This window comes from Triticum dicoccoides, chromosome 3B, assembly GCF_002162155.2.
Source record: "Triticum dicoccoides isolate Atlit2015 ecotype Zavitan chromosome 3B, WEW_v2.0, whole genome shotgun sequence".
NCBI lineage: Eukaryota > Viridiplantae > Streptophyta > Magnoliopsida > Poales > Poaceae > Triticum > Triticum dicoccoides.
Genome location: NC_041385.1, coordinates 432,004,637 through 432,029,806, shown reverse-complemented (window position 1 = coordinate 432,029,806; position 25,170 = coordinate 432,004,637).

The following is a 25,170-nucleotide window of genomic DNA, read 5'->3' as shown; positions in this document are numbered from 1 at the left end:
TCCCCCCTCCTTTATATACGGGGGAGGGGAGCACCCCAAGAACACACAAGTTGATCTTTAGCCGTGTGCGGTGCCCCCCTCCACAGTTTTCCACCTCGGCCATATCGTCGTAGTGCTTAGGCGAAGCCCTGCACTGGTAACTTCATCATCACCGTCACCACACTGTCATGCTGATGGAACTCTCCCTCGGCCTTAGATGGATCTAGAGTTCGAGGGACGTCACCAAGCTGAACGTGTGCAGATCCCGAAGGTGCCGTGCATTCGATACTTGATCGGTTGGATCGCGAAGATGTTCGACTACACCAACCACATTAACTAAACGCTTCCTCTTTCGGTCTACAAGGGTACATGGACACACTCTCCCCTCTCGGTGATGGAGATCATGAACACAAGATGATGATGGCCATATCATGTCACATATTTTGATTGCATGTGATTTTTATCTTTTATGCATCTTATTTTGCTTAGTACGACGGTAGCATTATAAGATGATCCCTTACTAAATTTCAAGGTATAAGTGTTCTCCCTGAGTATGCACCATTGCTACAGTTCTTCGTGTTGAGACACCACGTGATGATCGGGTGTGATAAGCTCTACGTTCACATACAACGGGTGCAAGCCAGCTTTGCACATGCAGAATACTCGGGTTAAACTTGAGGAGCCTAGCATATGCAGATATGGCCTCGGAACACTGGAGACCAAAAGGTCGAGCGTGAATCATATAGTAGATATGATCAACATAGAGATGTTCACCATTGAAAACTACTCCATCTCACGTGATGATCGGACATGGTTTAGTTGATATGGATCACGTGATCATTTAGATGACTAGAGGGATTTTTATCCAAATGGGACTTCTTAAGTAATATGATTAATTGAACTTTAATTTATCATGAACTTAGTCCTGATAGTATTTTGCAAATTATGTTGTAGATCAATAGCTCGCGTTGTTGCTTCCCTATGTTTTTTATATGTTCCTAGAGAAAACTAAGTTGAAAGATGATAGTAGCAATGATGCGGACTGAGTCCATGATCTGAGGTTTATCCTCATTGCTGCACGGAAGAATTATGTCCTTGATGCACCGCTAGGTGAAAAAACTATTGCAGGAGCATATGCAAACGTTATGAACGTTTGGCTAGCTTAATATGATGACTACTTGATAGTTTAGTGCACCATGCTTTACGACTTAGAATCGGGACTTCAAAGACGTTTTGAACGTCATGGACCATATGAGATGTTCGAGGAGTTGAAGTTAATATTTCAAGCAAATACCCAAGTTGAGAGAGATGAAGTCTCCAACAAGTTCTATAGCTAAAAGATGGAGGAGAATAGCTCAAGCAGTGAGCATGTGCTCAGATTATCTGGGTACTACAATCGCTTGAATCAAGTGGGACTTAATCTTCGAGATAAGATAGTGATTGACAGAGTTCTCTAGTCACCATCACCAAGTTATTGGAACTTCATGATGAACTATAATATGCAAGGGATGACGAAAGAAATTCTCGAGCTCTTCATGATGCTTAAATCGACGAAGGTAGAAATCAAGGAAAAGCATCAAGTGTTGATGATTAAACAAGACCACTAGTTTCAAGTAAAGGGCAAAGGGAAAGAAAGGGAACTTCAAGAATATTGGCAAGCAAGTTGTCACTCCCGTGAACAAGCCCAAAGCTGGACCTAAGCCTGAAACTAAGTGCTTCTACTTCCAAGGAAATGGTCACTGGAAGCGGAGTTACCCCAAATATTTCATGGATAAGAAGGATGGCAAAGTGAACAAAGGTATATTTGATATACATGTTATTGATGTGTACTTTACTAGTGTTTATAGTAACGTCTGGGTATTTGATACATGTTCAGTTGCTAAGATTAGTAACTCAAAATAGGAGTTACAGAATAAACAGAGACTAGTTGAGGGTGAAGTGATGACGTGTTGGAAGTGGTTCCAAGATTGATATGATCATCATCACACACTCCTTGTACTTTCGGGATTAGTGTTGAACCGAAATAAATGTTATTTGGTGTTTGCGTTGAGCATGAATATGATTAGATCATGTTTATTGCAATACAGTTATTCATTTAAGACAGAGAATAATTGGTATTCTGTTTACATGAATAAAACCTTCTATGGTCATACACCCAATGTTGATGGTTTATTGAATCTCGATCGTTGTAATACACAATTCATAATATTAATGCCAAAAGATGCAAAGTTGATAATGATAGTGTAACTTATTTGTGGCGCTGCCGTTTGGGTCATATCGGTGTAAAGCGCATGAAGAAACTCCAGAAAGATTGACTTTTGGATCACTTGATTATAAATCATTTGATACTTGCGAACCGTGCCTTATGGGCAAAGATGACTAAAACTCCGTTCTCCGGAACAATGGAACGAGCTACTGACTTATTAGAAATAATACATACATGTGTATGCGGTCCAATGAGTGCTGAGGCTCATGGCGGGTATCGTTATTTTCTGACCTTCACAGATGATTTGAGAAGATATGGGTATATCTGCTTAATGAAGCATAAGTGTGAAACATTTGAAAAGTTCAAAGAATTTCAGAGTGAAGTGGAAAATCATAGTAACAAGAAAATAAAGTTTCTACGATCTGATCATGGAGGAAAATATTTAAGTTACGAGTTTGGTCTTTCTTTAAAACAATGTGGAATAGTTTCACAGCTCACGCCACCTGGAACACCACAACATAATGGTGTGTCCGAATGTCATAACCGCACTTTATTTGATATGGTGCGATCTATGATGTCTCTTACCGATTTACCACTGTCATTTTGGGGTTATGCATTAGAGACAGCTGCATTCACATTAAACAGGGCACCATCAAAATCCGTTGAGACGACGCCTTATGAACTGTGGTTTGGCAAGAAACCAAAGTTGTTGTTTCTTAAGTTTGGGGTTGTGATGCTTATGTGAAAAAGCTTCAACCTGATAAGCTCGAACCCAAATCGGAGAAGTGTGTCTTCATAGGATACCCAAAGGAAATTGTTGGGTACACCTTCTATCACATATCTGAAGGCAAAAATGTTTGTTGCTAAAAATATATCCTTTCTAGAGAAGGAGTCTCTCTCAAAAGAAGTGAGTGGGAGGAAAGTAGAACTTGATGAGGTAATTATACCTTCTCCTGAATTGGAAGTACTTCATCATAGAAATTAGGTCCAGTGATTCCTACACCAATTAGTGAGGAAGCTAATGATGATGATCATGAAACTTCAGATCAAGTTACTACCGAACCTCGTAGGTCAACCAGAGTACGATCCGCACCAGAGTGGTACGATAATCCTATTCTGGAAGTCATGTTACTAGACCATGATAAACCTACGAACTATGAGGAAGCGATGATGAGCCCAAATTCCGCGAAATGGCTTGAGGCCATGAAACCCGAGATGGGATCCTTGTATGAGGACAAAGTGTGGACTTTGGTTGACTTGCCCGATGATTGGCAAGCCATTAAGAATAAATGGATCTTCAAGAGGAAGACAAACGTTGATAGTAGTTTTACTATCTATAAAGCTCGACTTGTCACAAAAAAGGTTTTCGACAAGTTCAAGGAGTTGACTACGATGATACTTTCTCACCCGTAGCGATGCTTAAGTCTGTCCAAATCATGTTAGCAATTGTTGCATTTTATGATTATGAAATTTGGCAGATGGATGTCAAAACTGCATTCCTGAATGGATTTCTGGAAGAAGAGTTGTATATGATGCAACCAGAAGGTTTTGTCGATCCAAAGGGTGCTAACAAAGTGTGCAAGCTTCAGTGATCCATTTATGGACTGGTGCAAGCCTCTCGGAGTTGGAATAAATGCTTTGATAGTATGATCAAAGCATATGGTTTTATACAGACTTTGGAGAAGCCTATATTTACAAGAAAGTGAATGGTTGCTCTGTAGCATTTCTAATATTATATGTGGATGACATATTGTTGATTGGAAATGATATAGAATTTCTGGATAGCATAGAGGGATACTTGAATAAGAGTTTTTCAATGAAAGAACTCAGTGAGCTGCTTACATATTGGGCATCAAGATCTATAGAGATACATCAAGACGCTTAATAAGATTTTTCAATGAGTAAATACCTTGACAAGTTTTTGAAAGAGTTCAAAATGGATCAGTCAAAGAAGGAGTTCTTGTCTGTATTACAAGGTGTAAACTTGAGTAAGACTCAAAGCCCGACCACGGCAGAAAATAGAAAGAGAATGAAAGTCAGTCCCTATGCCACAGTCGTAGGTTCTATAAAGTATGATGTGCTGTGTACCAGACCTATTGTGTACCTTGCCATGAGTTTGGCAAGGGGGTACAATAGTGATCTAAGAGTAGATCACTGGACAACGGTCAAAATTATCCTTAGTGAGGACTAAGGAAATGTTTCTCGATGATGGGGGGTGATAAAGAGTTCGGTGTAAAGAGTTACATCGATGCAAGCTTTTACACCGATCCAGGTGACTCTAAGTCTCAATATGGATACATATTGAAAGTGGGAGCAATTAGCTAGAGTAGCTCCATACAGAGCATTGTAGACATAGAATATTTGCAAAATACATACAGCTCTGAATGTGATAGACCCGATGACTAAACTTCTCTCATAATCAAAACATGATCACACCTGAGTAATCTTTGGGTGTTAATCACATAGCAATGTGAACTAGATTATTGACTCTATTAAACCATTTGGTTGTTGGTCACATGGCGATATGAACTATAGGTGTTAATCACATACAGATGTGAACTATTGATGTTAAATCACATGGCGATGTGAACTAGATTATTGACTCTAGTGCGAAGGAAATATGCCCTAGAGGCAATAATAAAGTTGTTATTTATATTTCCTTATATCATGATAAATGTTTATTATTCATGCAAGAACTATATTAACCGGAAACTTAGTACATGTGTGAATACATAGACAAAACATATTGTCCCTGGTATGCCTCTACTTGACTAGCTCGTTTATCAAAGATGGTTATGTTTCCTAACCATAGACATGTGTTGTCATTTGATGAACGGGATCACATCATTAGGAGAATGATGTGATGGACATGACCCATCCATTAGCTTAGCATTACGATCGTTACAGTTTCATTGCTACTGCTTTCTCATGAGTTATACATGTTCCTCAGACTATGAGATTATCCAACTCCCGAATATCGGATGAACACTTTGTGTTCTACCAAACGTCACAATGTAAAAGGGTGATTATAAAGGTGCTCTACAGGTGTCTTCGAAGGTGTTTGTTGGGTTGGCATAGATCAAGATTAGGATTTGTCACTCTGTGTTTCGGAGAGGTATCTCTGGGCCCTCTCGGTAATGCTCATCACTATAAGCCTTGCAAGCAATACTAACGAGTTAGTTGCGGGATGAAGTATTACGAAACGAGTAAAGAGACTTGCCGATAACGAGATTGAACTAGGTATGATGATACCGACAATCGAATCTCAGGCAAGTAACATACCGATGACAAAGGGAATGACGTATGTTGTTATGTGGTTTGACCGATAAAGATCTTCATAGAATATGTAGGAACCAATATGAGCAGGTTCCGCTATTGGTTATTGATCAAAGATGTGTCTCGGTCATGTCTACATAGTTCTCGAAACCGTAGGGTCCGCACGCTTAACGTTCGATGATGATTGGTATTATGAGTTTATGTGATTTGATGTACCGAAGGTTGTTCAGAGTCCTGGATGAGATCACGGACATGACGAGGAGTCTCGAAATGCTCGAGACGTAAATATCGATATATTGGAAGGCTATATTCGGACATCGGAAAGGTTCCGAGTGATTCAGGTATTTTTCGGAGTACCAGGGAGTTACGGGAATTCACCGGGAGAAGTAATGGGCCTTATTGGGCTTTAGTGGAGAGAGGGGAGAAGGGCCAAGAGATGGCACACGCCTCCCCCCTGCCCAAACCGAATTGGACAAGGGGTGGGGGCGCAGCCCCCCTTTCCTTCTCCCTCTCCCTCTCTTTCCTTCTCTCCTACTATCCTACTAGGACTTGGGAGTCCTAGTAGGACTCCTTATGATTGGCGCGCCCCCTAGGCTGGCCTCCTCCTTCCTCCCTCCTTTATATACGAGGGAGTGGAGCACCCCAAGAACACACAAGTTGATCTTTAGCCGTGTGAAGTGCCCCCCTCCATAGTTTTCCACCTCGGCCATATCGTCGTAGTGCTTAGGTGAAGCCCTGCACCGATAACTTCATCATCACCGTCACCACGCCGTCGTGCTAACGGAACTCTCCCTCGGCCTCAGCTGGATCTAGAGTTCAAGGGACATCACCAAGCTGAACGTGTGTAGATCATGAAGGTGTCGTGCGTTCAATACTTGATCAGTTGGATCGCGAAGATGTTCGACTACACCAACCGCGTTAACTAAATGCTCCCGCTTTCGGTCTACAAGGGTACGCGGACACACTTTCCCCTCTCGTTGCTATGCATCTCCTAGATAGATCTTGCGTGGTCGTAGGAATTGTTTTGAAATTACCGCGTTCCCCAACATTTATCGTCTCCAATAGAGGAATCGAGGCAAATCCCGCTAAAATCCGAGCCCTGTCACAGTTGGCAACACCAAAAGACCTCAAGCAGGTCCAAAAATTAGCTGGGTGTGTGGCAGCTTTAAGCCATTTTATCTCCAGACTAGGGGAAAAGGCGCTGCCATTATATGACTTGCTACACTGCACTGACCACTTCGTGTGGACGGACGCTGCCACAGCCGGATTGGAAGAAATAAAGGCTCTGTTAGCAAGTAACCCAATCCTGGCCGCACCAAACATCGGTGAACCGATGCTTCTCTACATATCTGCAACTCACCAAGTGGTGAGTGCGGTGCTCATCATCGAACAAGATGAGGAGGGACATAAATTCCCACTTCAGAAACTAGTATATTATGTATCAACAGTCTTTACACCATGTAAATCATGATACCCGCACTATCAAAAGATAGCATATGCGGTCTTTATGACATCCCGCAAGCTGCAACACTACTTTGAAGAGTGCTCCATCACAGTGGCTTCCGAAGTACCACTTAACGATATTATAAATAATCGGGACGCCACCGGCCGAATTGCCAAATGGGCCATTGAGCTCTTACCATTTGAAATAAATTACAAGCCACGTCGAGCTATTAAATCTCAGGTGTTGGCTGACTTCGTTGCCGAATGGACAGAGGCTGAAATCCCTAAAGAATACGACACATACTCCAAGTGGGTGATGCACTTCGATGGCTCTAAGATGTTAGCCAGATTAGGGGCTGGTGTCGGCACATACTCCAACTGGGTTATGCACTTCGATGGCTCTAAGATGTTAGCCAGATTAGGATCTGGTGTCGTCTTGACATCCCCCACGGGAGACACAATCCGTTATGTGCTCCAAATACTATATACAGATTCTAACAATTCAGCCGAATACGAGGCCTTATTGCACGGTCTCCGGATGGCCGTCTCCATTGGCATACAACGCCTTGAAGTGTGCGGGGATTCAAACCTCGCAATATCTTAGATAAATGGAGACTTCGGCGCAAAAGATTCGAGGATGGCGGCTTATCATAACGCCGTACTCAAAATGTCAGCTCGCTTTGAAGGGCTCAAGTTTCATCATGTGCCTCGAGAGAGTAATCAAGCTGCGGACATACTTGCCCGCATGGGCGCTAAACGCGACCCTGTCCCACCTAACACCTTTGTGGAGAGGCTCTTCAAGCCATCCATAGTGTGGCAGTATGATAGCGGCGGCATTGTTTTGGAGCCGACCATACTCCCGGATTCTGAACACAGTTCCGCTATCGTCAGGGGTTCAGGCACCGAGATAACACCATCGACCCATGAAATCATGGCTGTAATCGCCCCATGGACCAAACCTTTCCTCGCCTACCTTACTAGGAATGAGCTACCTGATGATCAGACAGAGGCCCATCGCATTGTTCAACGCTCGAAGGCTTACAAAGTCCATGAGGGGGAACTATACAAGAAAAGTACCACCGAAGTCCTACAAAGGTGTATCTCCGAAGAAGAAGGACGACAACTCTTGGTTGAAATACGTGCCAGTCTTGGTGGCCATCACGCCACTGCTCGGGCCCTTGTAAGTAAGGCCTTCCGTACGGGTTTCTTTTGGCCCACTGCCCGAGCAGATACACAAGACCTCGTACAGCAATGTGTTGGATGTCAGCTTTTCGCAGATCAAAGCCATATGCCGCACACTGCTTTGCGAATAATCCCCATTACGTGGCCTTTTGCGGTCTGGGGGCTTGACATGGTCGGACCCCTTAAAGGGGGAAGCCATAAGAAGAAATATTTACTGGTTATGGTCGACAAATTCACTAAGTGGATAGAAGCCAAACCAGTCAAAATGGCTGAGGCCGGACTAGACTTCATATCCGGTGTGGTCCACCGTTGTGGTGTGCCACATAGTATCATTACTGACAACGGCTCTAACTTTACGGCCGATGAGGTAAAAACTTGGTGCACTAATTTGGGCATTAAGCTCGATTACGCCTCCGTATATCACCCTCAGATAAACGGTTAGGTCGAACGAGCTAACGACTTGATAATGAGCGTCATTAAACCCAGACTAGTACGATCCTTGCATGAATCATACAAGCACTGGGTTGAAGAACTCGATTCCGTACTCTGGGGGCTGCGTACCATGCCCAATCGCACGACCGGATACACACCTTTTTTCATGGTGTACGGCGTCGAGGTAGTATTGCCTTGCGACATTATTCATGACTCACCTCGAGTGCGCATGTATGAAGAGAGGGAGGCCAAGCTTGAGCGCAAGACGATTTGGATGGCTTGGAGGAGGAGTGCGACGTCGCGAAGGCCTGTTCCGCATTTTACCAACAGCAAGCTCGGTGATATCAAAGCAGGGAAGTACGGGCAAAGACTTATAATGTCATTGAACTCGTCCTGCACCTACCAGCGAAGAAAAAGGACAAGTTCAAGCCCAAATGGGAGGGTCCCTTCATCATAGATGAAGTTCTCACTGGAGTAGCCTATCGCCTTCGCAACGCTTCGCATAATCGTTTGAAGCCAAACCCATGGAACACAACTCGGCTGCGAAGATTCTACGCCTAAGTCCACACTTGTAACTTTTTTTTCTTCGTCTTTTCTCCCTCTCACCCCTCTTTACTCTTTTTTTCGGTTTTTGTACAACTTCTACCAGTGTTCGAATCAACCGCACACTCGAGGGATATACATCATTAAATGTACATACCCCATTTCACCTGGGGGCTTCTTTTTACAGAAGCTTATTCTGATTATTATTTTGGAGCGTCAAGCTCCCAGTATATATGTGTTGTCTACTCATATGTGTCTTGTCTTCGCCATTATATGCACCTTTATGACTTAAATTTTGGCTAAGCTAGGTTGCCTGGCTCCTGTGCTTATGCCCTATGTTCCCTGCTTGTTCGACTAGGGCATAAAGAGAGCACCTCTGCGATTGTTACAGCTGGGTTATCCGGACGTCTACCTCGGATGGGTGAAGCCGAAAGCTAGCATTCTTAAGGGAATAATCGGTCGGCGGACAAGAGACAAACTGCCCATGTTGCAATATACGCCCCCAAATTATAAAGTGTACTGTGATTTCTCGCACCAGAGTTGATGTATGCGCAAAAACGCATCCTGGTCCAGGGAAAGGAACCCTTAACGGAACTATTCTCTTTGGAAGGTGTTTCTTACGATCAAATGTAATATGACATAACTCCCCGAATACAACTTGTTTGTTCAAGCAACTATGACTGGACTGCCTAGTTTCTAAACATGCCTTGGTGTTTACCAATGGTTTAAATATCCGGATACACTCCAAACCTTGGGTTCTGGAGGTCGAAGCGGAAAGTCTGCCATGACAATCATTTTACAATTCGGCTGGATAAAAGTTTGTTGATAAAATACATTACTACTTGGATCCAAAAACTTCTTGTTCCTCTAGACCCTCTAATAGGTTGTCTAGTTTACAATCCTGTTGAGAAAACTTAGCTGTTGTTTTCACTTCGTCGTACACTAAGCTAATAGGAATTTCTTTTCCATCTGGTCCCCAAGGTCTGACCCGGGCCATATGATTCGGATCAATCTTGGTATATTGTGTTTTCTCCATGGCCCAGGCTTCTCGAGCGCCTTCCCGACATGCTGATATCTTCCATAGCTCCAAACGACGACGAGCTCCCTTGAATAAATTCGTAAGCTCATCCATACTTCCTAGAGGGGAATCAGATGGTCATAAAGCCTTAGCCATGTTCCTCATTGCTTTCCGAGCTTGCTCGTGCACTTTGGACAGCTCTTGTAGCAAGTCGCCTTGGAATCCGGACACTTCTCCTTCGGGACGTCCGGTTAGCACATCTACAGAAGCAAAATTGTAAAATTTTCAAACAAATGACCATTTGATAGATAGGTTAAAAAGCATATTGAATATGCCGCCTTTCAACTTCTTGTTTTCCTTCAAAGCATCCGATAATTGGGATCTTAAATCCTTCAGTTCTTCGGCCTGCTTGATATTTGTGTCATGTAGTTTGTTCTTCTCAGTAATGGTCTGTGTCAATACACGTTGGCCAGCGGCTTCTTGCCCTTCGGCATGTTGCTTATCTGCTTGAGAAGCCCGTAGCCTCTCCTCCAGCTGATCTATCGAGCCTACCAACGAGACAAAAGCATAATTAAGCAACCTCGTTGTATTCACGGAGCCTTATCTCCAAGCTTCTGTTGTACTTACCATCATGTGCCTTCTTGGATTTCTTCAAATTTTCCAATTCGGCGGTGGCAGCAGACAGCTTTGTCTGGCATTCTTCAAGCTCCTTCGATAACTTGTTATTCCTCTCCATGAGTACCTAGCAATGTAATGACTCTTAAATCAGTTCGGCCAACTGCTTCAAGACTCAGGGGCTACTGGCATATGATTATTGAATCTGCACAAAAGATTCTTACTCGCATATCCATTGAAAGCTGGTGAGTGGATCCAGCAACTCCATCACGAGCAGCTCAGATATAAGCATCCGCTGAGTTGAGAGCATTAAAAGCCTCTTCAGTAAAATGTGGGTCGCGCATAGCCGCTCTCCGCCGTTCCCATCGCACTCTCCACTTTGGAGTTTGTGACGAATACATTATCTGAATCCTCCGGGAGATGACAATCTGACATTACTCCCGCATCCCCTCCAGTCCTTGTGGCAGGGTCCGGGGCTGGATCAGTCTGTGCATGGACGGCCAGGCCTCCGGATGCAGTCCAGCGTACACTCCTCCTGCAATATGGCGCAGTAGGGAACATCACCATCCGATCTATCTGCTGAGTGCGTACTAAAGGATTATACCTCTTCGATGCAGAAGAGGGTCCGGCTGTATCATTGTTCGCCTTTCTTTCCAGAGAGGCGCCTTGTGCAAGCGTCGTCTTCTTAGAGGGCGCCTTTACTATAGCACGCTGGTGTGAGCGTCGCCCCTTGGGAGCATGAGGTAGTGTGGTGGGTGAGTCATGGTGGGAAAACTCTTTTTAAGGAGATGTCTCCTGGGTACTTACATGGGAGGAAGGAAGAAGGCCGGGATAGTCGACTATTATGGCCACTTCCGGGCCATCATAGCTCGTCTGATAAAAGACTCCATCCTGAAAATCTACAAATATGTCCGGATCCTCTTCGTATCTAGGATCAAGGTCTCGATTATGGCCCTCTGGCTATGGAGGGGGCTGTAAATCCCCGCGACGACCTTTCTCCATTCCTATTAAAGGTAGTCGAATTAAGTTCGACTAAAAAGCATAGTTAAGGGAAAAGGATCAATTAAAATCAAAGACTCACCCAGTCAATGGGGGTATACATGGAGAAACCTTCTCGACACTTCAGGCGAGCGAAATCTTCTTTTTCCCTTTTAAAAAGGTCAGCCAACGTGGCGGCCAGCGTGGCGAAATTAGCTGGACCCTTGCGCCTACAACGAGAGGTGTCATCCTCTCCATTGTAATGCCACATGGGATGCCCCCTGGATTGAAGTGGCTGAACGCATCGCATTATTGAAATCGCCATTACCTCGACTATAGTTAGTCTGGAGTGGGCAAGTATTCTGATCTTGTTCACTAGCCTCTTAACCTCCGCACTATCTTCTTCTTCATAGCTTCGGGGATGCCAGCTGGCGCGCTTCTTTAAAGGGGCGGAGGAAAATTTGGGAAGACCTTGCCGGATTGGGCCTGGAAGGACAACATCTTTGATGTAGAACCACTCCGAGGGCCATTCTTCGGATGCCTTCTTCGGAGTGCCGGACAGGTATCCTGTTCCGCCTATATGCCATACTTCGGTGCCGCCCACCTCAAATATGGATCCCTTCTGGGAGCGAGGGACGAGGCAGAAATATTTCCTCCATAAATCAAAATGGGCCTCGCAGCCTAGAAACAGCTCACAAAGAGCAACAAAGCCCGTGTTGTGTAGACTGGAGCCCAGTGTGAGGTTGTGCAGTTGGAGACCGTAATACTCCAGAAAACCTGTGAGAAAAGGGTGGATTGGAAATCACACGGCCCTCAGTAAGAAGGAAACAAAGCACACCAGCTCCCCTTTATTGGGATTGTGGAATTTCTCCGCCCGGGCTTCGCCATTGAAGGAAGTTAATCCCGCCCGAATAGGGACTAGATCCGAGGGAGGAAGATATCCCTGCGCCCGAAGCTTGGTAAATTAGGCGTGGGGCACCGAGCAGCTCTCCCTGTCTCCTTCTTGAGGGCCTTGGGGATGCGAGGAAGAACAAGGAGTGTTGGCCATCTTTGGTCGGTTTCTTGTGGCAATCGCTAAGGATTTTCTCGTCTGGTGAAGAATGGAATCTGAGATTCAATCTCTTTAAATAAGCGCCTGCCCTACGTGGTCAAGGGGTTATTTGTAAAAATGCCTAGACCCTTTGCATTCGTATGACACGTGGAAGCCAAGGCGACGGCGCCACAGAAGCTAAAGAGCACAATATTTAATGTAAAAGTCGAACTATATAGAATTCGATGGGGAACTCGCCTTGCAAAGCCGAAGACATGAAGCTGGATACAACGACGTCATTGAAGGCAAGTTTGGGGGCTACTAAGGGAGTCCTGGATTATGGGGTCCTCAGAGAGCCGGCCTATGTGACATGGGCCGGACTAACGGGTCGTGAAGATACAAGAACAGAAGGCCTTCTCCCGTGTCCGGATGGGACTCTCCTTTACGTGGACGGCAAGCTTGGTGTCCGGATGTGTAGTTTCCTTCCTCTGTAAACCGACTTTGTACACCCCTAGTCCCCTACGGTGCTTATATAAACCGGAGGGGTTAGTCCATAGGGGGAATCACAATCATACAGGCTAGACATCTAGGGTTTAGCCATCACGATCTCGAGGTAGATAAACTCTTGTAAACCCCTATACTCATCATAGTCAATCAAGGAGGAAGTAGGGTATTACCTCCATTAAGAGGGCCCGAACCTGGGTAAACATCGTGTCCCCTACCTCCTTGTTACCTTAGATCCTTAGACGCACAGTTTGGGACCCCCTACCCGAGATCTGTCGATTTTGATACCGAAAGTGCCCTCCGTATCATGCAAGCATGTGGGATTCCCGCTGTAGGGTGTTGCAATATGTTCATGATTCGCTTATAGCAGGTTGCGTGAGTGACTAAAACACAAACCTGGGCAAGTGGGTTGTTGCATAAAGAGGACTTGATACTTGGTGCTATGGTTGGGTTTTACCTTAAGGATCTTTAGTAGTTGCGGATGCTTGCTAGAGTTCCAATCATAAGTGCATATGATCCAAGTAGAGATAGTATGTTAGCTCATGCCTCTCCCTAATATAAAATTGCAATAGTGATTACCGGTCTAGTTATCGATTGCCTAGGGAAAAATAACTTTCTGTGTAACAAAAGATTTCTACTAAACAACTAGCTTTATTATCTTGTAGTTTACTCATAGTTTTATTCTCATTAACTACATCTAGTTTTATTCTTGCAAACCTATCCTATCACACCTACAAAATAGTTTCATACTTGTTCTAGGTAAAGCGAACGTTAAGTGCGCGTAGAGTTGTATCGGTGGTCGATAGAACTTGAAGGGAATATAACTTCTGCCCTTAGCCCCTTGTTGGGTTTGACACTCTTACTTATCGAGAGAGGCTACAACTGATCCCTAGGCTACAATTGATCCCCTATACTTGTGGGTTATCAAGGACTTTTCTGGCACCGTTGTCGGGGAGCAATAGCATGGGGTGAGTATTCTTATGTGTGCTTGTTTGCTTTATCACTAAGTAGATTTTATTTTTTGTTCTAAGTTGTTCTGTATCTTTAGTTATGGATATGGAACACGAAATACCAAAAAAAATAGTTGTACTTGCTACTCATGGAGATGGGCAACCTCCTAAAACCCGTGATACTCGTTATGTGAAAAATATTAAACACTACTTTGATAATCCTGAGAAAACCCCATTCAACTTGATAATGTGAGACACGTTGGATCAACGTGAATACTTTAGGGATTTTTGCTTGACTAAAAAATGGAAACTCTTATGGGATCTAATTGCTATGCTGCATTGGTATGCTTGGGATCTATGCTTGAGATATGATTATACTTGTTTCTCTAGGATGAAGGCTCCACACCTTTCCTTTTAATGTAAATTTAATGATAATTAAACCTTGGCTTCTTATGCTAATGGTATATATGATTGCTGTTGGGAATCATTGCATGAAAAACAAAAACAAAAATCTACGTGCATGCAATGATCTATCCATGGAGATGCATAGCAACGAGGGGGAGAGTGTGTCTATGTACCCTCGTAGACCGTAAGCGGAAGCGTTTCACAACACGGTTGATGTAATCGAACTTTCTTCGCGATCCATCGATCAAGTACCGAACGTACGGCACCTCCGTGTTCTGCACACGTTCAGTTCGATGACGTCCCTCGCCTTCTTGATCCAGCAAGACATCGAGGTAGTAGATGAGTTCCGTTAGCACGACGGTGTGGTGACGGTGATGGTGAAGTGATCTTCGCAGGGCTTCGCCTAAGCAATACGAAAATATGACCGGGGAAGTAAACGATGGAGGGGGCGCCGCACACGGCTAGGATAATGTCTGGGGTGTGCTAGGCACCCCCTCCCACATATATATAGGTGGGGGGAGGAGGGAGCAGCCAGGGGGAGCCCCAAGTAGGATCCAAATCCTACTTGGGGTTTCCCCGAGTGGCGCCCCCTGCCTTTTTTCACTGGAGAAGAAAGGGAAAGGGGAAGAGAGAAATGAAAAGGGGGGCGAACCCCCTTTTTCCTTCTCCCAATTCGGCCTCCTGCCATAGGGGGGGCACCCCTTGTGGGCTAGTGTGCTCCCCTCTCATGGCCCATATGGCCCATATCTTCCCCCGGGGGTTCCGATAACCCCTCTGGTACTCCATAATTAAATACTTGATACACTACAGAACACTTCCGGTGTCCGAATACTATCGTACTATATATCAATATTTACCTCTCGACCATTTCCAGACTCCTCGTCATGTCCGTGATCTCATCCGGGACTCCGAACAACATTCGGTCACCAAATCACATAACTCATATAATATTATATCGTCATCAAACCTTAAGCGTGTGGACCCTATGGGTTCGAGAACTATGTAGACATGACCGAGACACCTCTCCGGTAAATAACCAATAGCGTAACCTGGATGCTCATATTGGCTCCCACATATTCTACGAAGATCTTTATCGGTCGAACCGTTATGACAACATACATAATTCCCTTTGTCCATCGGTATGTTACTTGCCCGAGATTCGATCGTCAGTATCTTCATACCTAGTTCAATCTCGTTACTGGCAAGTCTCTTTACTCGTTCCATAATACATCATCTCGTGACCAACTCCTTAGTCGTTTGCTTGAAATCTTATGATGTGTATCACCGAGAGGGCCCAGGGATACCTCTTTGATACTCGGAGTGACAAATCCTAATCTCAATCTATGCCAACTCGACAAACACCTTTGGAGATACCTGTAGAGCATCTTTATGATACCCGGTTATGTTGTGATATTTGATAGCACACAAGGCATTGCTCCGGTATGCGGGAGTTGCATAATCTCATAGTCGAAGGAATATGTATTTGACATGAAGAAAGCAATAGCAATAAAACTGAACGATCATTATGCTAAGCTAATGGATGGGTCTTGTACATCACATCATTCTACTAATGATGTGATCCTGTTATCAAATGACAAATCATGTCCATGGTTAGGAAACCTTAACCATCTTTGATCAACGAGCTGGTCTAGTATTGGCTTACTAGGGACACTATGTTTGTTTATGTATTCACACATGTATTAAGGTTTCTGATCAATACAATTCTAGCATGAATAATAAACCTTTATCATTAATAAGGAAATATAAAATAGCAACTTTATTATTGCCTCTAGGGCATACTTCCTTCAGTCTCCCACTTGCACTAGAGTCAATAATCTAGATTACATAGTAATGAATCTAACACCCATCGAGTCTTGGTGCTGATCATGTTTTGCTCGCGGAAGAGGCTTAGTCAACGGGTCTGCCACATTGAGATCCGTATGTATCTTGCAAATTTCTATCTATCCATCCTTGACTTGTTCGCGAATGGAGTTTTTTTTGACTGGGAACTGTAGGGAAACTCCCCACGGCCATAGCAATTTTATTCCAAAATAATACATTATGTACAAGGGTTACCAAGAGTAACCAACAGGGGAATAAGGGGGAGGGGGAAGGACTACTCACCTAATTACAAAACTAGGAAAAGGGTATACATCAAGGGGGCAGATAAGTCACCCACCTAACTAGATCATCCCTGAACCTAGGCTTGATTCTATGAGCAAGCAAAGACATATCATGAACAAAAGCTCCCCTCCAACAGTTGAAACTTGGCCTATCCTTCCTGAACACCTTTCCATTCCTGGTTAACCAGATATTCCAACATGAAGTGAAAACCACCTCAGCAAAAAATGGCTTGGCAAAATCCCTCTTAGCATGGATGGCAATTTCAGACATAGAATTGCCCAAACCCCAATCAATCTGCAAATGGTTCCATACACGATGGCTGAAATTACAAGAGAAGAAAAGATGGCCTCTATCCTCCCTTGATTGTGTTGGACATAGCACATAGTGCACTCCATCATCAATATGCCAGTGTCTTCTCTCCACAAATGGAGTTGAAGCGTCTCTTGATGTGTCTGGTTCTCTTGCGAAACCTGGATTCCTTCGCCAAGGCAATTGCTCCAGTGTTGTCACAAAAGATTTTCATTGGACCCGATGCACTAGGTATTACACCCAGATTGGATATGAACTCCTTCATCCAGACTCCTTCATTTGCTGCTTTCGAAGTAGCTATGTACTCCGCTTCACACGTAGATCCTGCCACGATGCTCTGCTCGGAACTGCACCAACTGACAGCTCCACCATTCAATATAAATATGTATCCGGTTTGTGACTTAGAGTCATCCGGATCAGTGTCAAAACTAGCATCAACATAACCATTTACGATGAGCTCTTTGTCACCTCCATAAACGAGAAACATATCCTTGGTCCTTTTCAGGTACTTTAGGATGTTCTTGACCGTTGTACAGTGATCCGCTCCTGGATTACTTTGGTACATCCCTGCCATACTTATGGCAAGGCACACATTAGGCCTGGTACACAACATAGCATACACGATAGAATCTATGGCTGAGGCATAGGGAATGACTTTCATTTTCTCTCTATCTTCTGTAGTGGTTGGGCATTGAGTCTGACTCAACTTCACACCTTGTAACACAGGCGAGAACCCTTTCTTTGGCTGATCCATTTTGAACTTCTTCAAAACTTTATCAAGGTATGTGCTTTGTGAAAGTCCTATTAAGCGTCTTTATCTATCTCTATAAATCTTGATGCCCAATATATAAGCAGCTTCACTGAGGTCTTTCATTGAAAAACTCTTATTCAAGTATCCTTTTATGCTATCCAGAAATTCTATATCATTTCCAATCAACAATATGTCATCTACATATAATATTAGAAATGCTACAGAGCTCCCACTCACTTTCTTGTAAATACAGGCTTCATAGAAAGTCTATATAAAACCATATGCTTTGATCACCTCATGAAAGCGTATATTCCAACTCTGAGATGCTGGCACTAGTCCATAGATGGATCGCTGGAGCTTGCACACTTTGTTAGCACCTTTAGGATCGACAAAGCCTTCCGGTTGCATCATATACAACTCTTATTTAAGAAACCCATTAAGGAATGCATTTTTGACGTCCATTTGCCATATTTCATAATCATAAAATGCGACAATTTCTAACATGATTCGGACGGACTTAAGCATCACTACGGGTGAGAAAGTCTCATCGTAGTCAACCCCTTGAACTTGTCGAAAACCTTTTGCGACAAGTCAAGCTTTGTAGACAGTAACATTACCATCAGCATTAGTCTTCTTCTCGAAGATCCATTTATTCTTTATGGTTTGCCGGTCAACGGGCAAGTCCACCAAAGTCCACACTTTGTTCTCATACTTGGATCCTATCTTGGATTTCATGGCCTCAAGCCACCTGTCGGAATCTGGGCTCATCATAGCTTCTTCATAGTTCGTAGGTATGTCATGGTCTAGTAACATGACTTCCAGGACAGGATTACCATACCACTCTGGTGCAGAACATGCTCTGTTTGGCCTATGAGGTCCAGTAGTAACTTGATTTGAAGTTTCATGATCATCATCATTTGCTACCTCACTAGTTGGTGTAGGCATCATGGGAACGGATTTCACTGATGTGTTATTTTCCAATTCGAGAGAAGGTACAATTACCTCATCAAGTTGTACTTTCCTCCCACTCACTTCTTTCGAGAGAAACTCCTTCTCTAGAAAGGTTCCATTCTTGGCAACAAAGATCTTGCCTTCGGATATGTGGTAGAAGGTGTAACCAATTATTTCCTTGGGGTATCCTATGAAGATGCACTTCTCCGATTTGGGTTCGAGCTTATCAGGCTGAAGGCTTTTGACATAAGTGTCGCAACCCCAAACTTTAAGAAACGACAGGCTTAGGTTCTTGCCAAACCACAGTTCATACGGTGTCGTCTCAATGGATTTAGACGGTGCCCCATTTAACATGAATGCAACTTTCTCTAATGCATAACCCCAAAACAATAGTGGTAAATCAAAAAGAGACATCATAGATCGCACCATATCTAATAAAGTACGGTTACGACATTCAGACACACCATTACATTGTGGTGTTCCAGGTGGCGTGAGTTGTGAAATTATTCCACATTGTTTAAATGAAGGCCAAACTCGTAACTCAAATATTCACCTTCGCAATCAGATTGTAGAAACTTTATTTTCTTGTTACGATGATTCTCCACTTCACTCTGAAATTCCTTGAACTTTTCAAATGTTTTAGACTTGTGTTTCATTAAGTAGATATACCCATATCTCCTCAAATCATCTGTGAAGGTCAGAAAATAACGATACCCGCCATGTGCCTCAACACTCATCGGACCGCATACATTGGTATGTATATTTCCAATAAGTCATTGGCTCGCTCCATTGTTCCAGGGAACGGAGTTTTAGTCATCTTGCCCATGAGGCATGGTTCGCAAGTATCAAATGATTCATAATCAAGTGATTCCAAAAGTCCATCTGCACGGAGTTTCTTCATGTGCTTTACACCAATATGACCTAAACGGCAGTGCCACAAATATGTTGCACTATAATTATCAACTTTGCATCTTTTGGCATCAATATTATGAATATGTGTATCACCACAATCAAGATTCAAAAGAAATAGACCACGCTTCAAGGGTGCATGACCATAAAAGATATTTCTCATATAAATAGAACAACCATTATTCTCTGATTTAAATGAATAATCGTCTCGCACTAAACAAGATCCAGATATAATGTTCATGCTCAATGCTGGCACCAAATAACAATTATTCAGGTCTAAAACTAATCATGAAGGTAGATGTAGTGACCTTGGAACCATTCCCGACGCGCATCATCACCTCGTCCTTAGCCAATCTTCATTTAATCTGTAGCTCCTGTTTCGAGTTTCAAATATGAGCAACTAAACCAGTATCAAATACCCAGGCACTACTACGACCAGTAGTAAGGTACACATCAATAACATGTATATCAAATATACCTTTGTTCACTTTGACATCCTTCTTATCCGCCAAATACTTGGGGCAGTTCCGCTTCCAATGACCAAGCCCTTTGCAGTAGAAGCACTCAGTTTTAGGCTTGGGTCCAGCTTTGGGCTTCTTTCTGGGAGTGGCAACTTGCTTACCACTCTTCTTGAAGTTCCCTTTCTTTCTCTTGCCTTTTTTCTTGAAACTAGTGGTCTTATTAACCATCAACACTTGATGCTCCTTCTTGATTTCTACCTCTGCAGCCTTAAGCATTGCGAAGAGCTCGGGAAATGTTTTGTTCATCCCTTGCATATTATAGTTCATCATGAACCCTTTGTAGCTTGGTGGCAGTGATTGAAGAACTCTGTTAATAACACAATCAACTGGAAGATCAACTCCCAGCTGAGTCAAGTGATTGTAATACCCAGACATTTTGAGTATGTTTTCACTGACATGCCTTTTCTCCTCCATCTTGCAGTTATAGAACTTGTTGGAGACTTCATATCTCTCAACCTGGGCATTTGCTTGAAATATCAACTTCAACTCCTGGAACATCTCATATGCTCCATGATGTTCAAAACATCTTTGAAGTCCCGGTTCTAAGCCGTAAAGCATGGCACACTCAACTATCAAGTAGTCATCAGATCGAGCTTGCCAGACGTTCAAAACATCAGCATCTGCTCTGCAGCAGGCCTTTCGCCTAGCGGTGCATGAAGGACATAATTCTTCTGTGCAGCAATGAGGATAATCCTCAAGTTACGAACCCAGTCTGTGTAGTTGCTACCATCATCTTTCAACTTAGCTTTCTCTGGGAACACATTAAAATCCAGGGGAATGGTAGCACGGGCCATTGATCTACAACATAGATATGCAAATACTATCATGACTAAGTTCATGATAAATTAAGTTCAATTAATCAAATTTCTTAAGAACTCCCACTTAAATAGACATCCCTCAAGTCAACTAAGTGAAACATGATCCAAATCAACTAACCCATGTTCGATCATCACGTGAGATGGGGTAGTCATCAATGGTGAACATCTCTGTGTTGATCATATCTACTATATGATTCACGCTCAACCTTTTGGTCTCCAGTGTTCTGAAGCCATGTCTGTACATGCTAGGCTCGTCAAGTTTAACCTGAGTATTCCGCATGTGCAAAACTGTCCTGCACCCATTGTATGTGAACATAGAGTCTATCACACCCACTCATCACGTGGTGTCTCAACACGACGAACTGTCGCAACGGTGCATACTCAGGGAGAACACTTATACCTTGAAATTTAGTGAAGGGATCATCTTATAATGCTACTGTCGTGCTAAGCAATATAAGATGCATGAAAAGATAAACATCACATGCAATCAAAATATGTGACATGATATGGCCATCATCTTGTGCTTTTGATTTCCATCTCCAAAGCATCAACATGATCTCCATCGTCACCGGCTCGACGCCTTGATCTCCTGTTGGGGAACGCGGTAATTTCAAAAAAAAATCCTACGATCACGCAAGATCTATCTAGGAGATGCATAGCAACAAGAGGGGAGAGTGTGTCCACGTACCCTCATAGACCAAAAGCAGAAGTGTTTTAGTAATGCGGTTGATGTAGTCGAACTTCTTTGCAATCCAACCGATCCAAGTACCAAACGTATGGCACCTCCGCGTTCAACAGACGTTCATCTCGATGACGTCCCTCGTGCTCTTGATCCAGTTGAGGATGATGATGTGCCGACGGTGATGACGATGTCACCGGCGCATGGCTTCGCCTAAGCACTATGGCGATATGATCGAGGTGTGTAACTGTGGAGGGGAGCACCACCCACGGCTAAGCAAAACTTGGTGTGTCCAAGGGTGCCCCCTTGCCCCCGTATATAAATGAGAGAGGGGGAGGCCGGCCGGCCCTAGGCGGCACGCCCAAGGAAAGGGAGTCCTACTAGGACTACTAGTCCTAGTAGGATTCCTCTACAAGGAAGAGAGGGGAAAGGAAGGAGAGGGGGAGGGAGTAGGAAAGGGGGCGCCCCTCCCCCCTTTCCCGTGTCCAATTCAGACTGCTAAGGGGGGTGCGGCCTGCCCTGGCGGCCCTCCTCTCTCTCCACTAAGGCCCATGGTGGCCCATTACTTCCCCCGGCGGTTTTGGTAACCCCTCCGGCACTCTGTTTTTACCGGAAACTACCCGGAACACTTCCGGTGTCCGAATGACATGGTCCAATATATCAATCTTTATGTCTAGACCATTTAGAGACTCCTTATCATGTCCGTGATCTCGTCCTGGACTCCGAACAAACTTCAGTCATCAAAACACATAACTCATAATACAAATCGTCATCGAACATTAAGCGTGTGGACCCTACGGGTTCGAGAACTATGTAGACATGACCGAGACACATCTCCAATCAATAACCAATAGCGTAACCTGGATGCTCATATTGGCTCCTGCATATTCTACGAAGATCTTTATCTTTCAAACGGCATAACAACATACGTTGTTCCCATTGTCATCGGTATGTTACTTGCCCGAGATTCGATCGTCGGTATCATCATACCTAGTTCAATCTCATTACTGGCAAGTCTCTTTACTCGTTCCGTAATGCTTCATCCCATAACTAACTCATTAGTCACATTGCTTGCAAGGCTTATAGTGATGAGCATTTCCGAGAGGGCCCAGAGATACCTCTCCGAAACACGGAGTGACAAAATCCTAATCTTGATCTATGCCAACCCAACAAACACCTTCGGAGACACCTGTAGAGCATCTTTATAATCACCCATTTACGTTGTGACGTTTGATAGCACACAAGGTGTTCCTCCGGTATTTGGGAGTTGCATAATCTCATAATTTGAGGAACATGTATAAGTCATGAAGAAAGTAGTAGCAATGAAACTGTAACGATCATAATGCTAAGCTAACGGATGGGTCATGTCCATCACATCATTCTCCTAATGATGTGATCCCGTTTATCAAATGACAACACATGTCTATGGTTAGGAAACATAACCATCTTTAATTAACGAGCTAGTCAAGTAGAGGCATACTAGGGACATTATGTTTTGTCTATGTATTCACACATGTACTAAGTTTCCGGTTAATACAATTCTAGCATGAATAATAAAAATTTATCATGAAATAAGGAAATTAATAATAACTTTATTATTGACTCTAGGGCATATTCCTTCTATCTCCCACTTGCACTAGAGTCAATAATCTAGATTACAAAGTAATGATTCTAACACCCATGGAATTTTGGTGTTGATCATGTCACACGTAGATCCCGCCACGACGATTGATACGTCTCCAACGTATCTATAATTTCTGATTGTTCCATGCTATTATATTATCTGTTTTGGATGTTTAATGGGCTTTATTATACACTTTTATATTATTTTTGGGACTAACCTACTAACCGGAGGCCCAGTGCAAATTGCTGTTTTTTTGCCTATTTCAGTGTTTCGCAGAAAAGGAATATCAAACGGAGTCCAAACGGAATGAAACCTTCGGGAGAGTTGTTTTTGGAACAAACACAATCCAGGAGACTTGGAGTGGACGTCAAGGAAGCAACGAGGCGGACACGAGGTAGGAGGGCACGCCCCCCACCCTCGTGGGCCCCTTGTGGCTCCCCTGACTGACTTCTTTTGCCTATATATATACTCATATACCCTAAAAACATCTAAGAGCACCACAAAACCCTATTTCCACCGCCGCAACCTTCTATACCCGTGAGATCCCATCTTGAGGGCTTCTACATCAACACCATAGCCTCTCCGATGAAGTGTGAGTAGTTTACCTCAGACCTTCGGGTCCATAGTTATTAGCTAGATGTCTTCTTCTCTCTCTTTGGATCTCAATACAAAGTTCTCCTCGATCTTCTTGGGGATCTATTCGATGTAATACTTTTTGCGGTGTGTTTGTCGAGATCCGGTGAATTGTGGGTTTATGATCAAGATTATCTATGAACAATATTTGAATCTACTCTGAATTCTTTTATGTATGATTTGTTATCTTTGCAAGTCTCTTCGAATTATCAGTTTGGTTTGGCCTACTAGATTGATCTTTCTTGCAATGGGAGAAGTGCTTAGCTTTGGGTTCAATCTTGCGGTGTCCTTTCCCAGTGACAGTAGGGGCAGCAAGGCATGTATTGTATTGTTGCCATCGAGGATAAAAAGATGGGGTTTATATCATATTGCTTGAGTTTATCCCTCTACATCATGTCATCTTGCCTAATGCGTTACTCTGTTCTTATGAACTTAATACTCTAGATGCATGCTGGATAGCGGTCGATGTGTGGAGCAATAGTAGTAGATGCAGAATCGTTTCGATCTACTTGTCGCGGACGTGATGCCTATATACATGATCATGCCTAGATATTCTCATAACTATGCACTTTTCTATCAATTGCTCGACAGTAATTTGTTCACCCACCGTAATACTTATGCTATCTTGAGACAAGCCACTAGTGAAACCTATGGCCCTCGGGTCTATTTTCCATCATATAAGTTCCCGATCTATTTTATCTTGCAATCTTTACTTTTCAATCGATATCATAAAAATACCAAAAATATTTACCTTATTATCTCTATTAGATCTCACTTTTGCAAGTGGCCGTGAAGGGATTGACAACCCCTTTATCGCGTTGGTTGTAAGGTTCTTATTTGTTTGTGCAGGTACTGGGGATTTGAATGTAGCCTCCTACTGGATTGATACCTTGGTTCTCAAAAACTGAGGGAAATACTTACGCTACTTTGCTGCATCACCCTTTCCTCTTCAAGGGAAAACCAACGCATGCTCAAGAGGTAGCAAGAAGGATTTTTGGAGTCGTTGCTGGGGAGTCTACACACAAGTCAAGACAAACCAAGTACCCATCACAAACTCTTATCCCTCACATTACATTATTTGCCATTTGCCTCTCATTTTCCTATCCCCCACTTCACCCTTGCCGTTTTATTCGCCCTCTTTTTCCCGTTCGCCTCTTTTTCGCTTGCTTCTTGTGTGCCTGTTTGCCCTGCCTAAAAACATTATTACTCTCCGTAGAAGGTTGGAAGAAATCGAAAACAACGTTAGAAGCTTTATGACTTTACAATTTGAGCATAATATTTTCTTCAGAA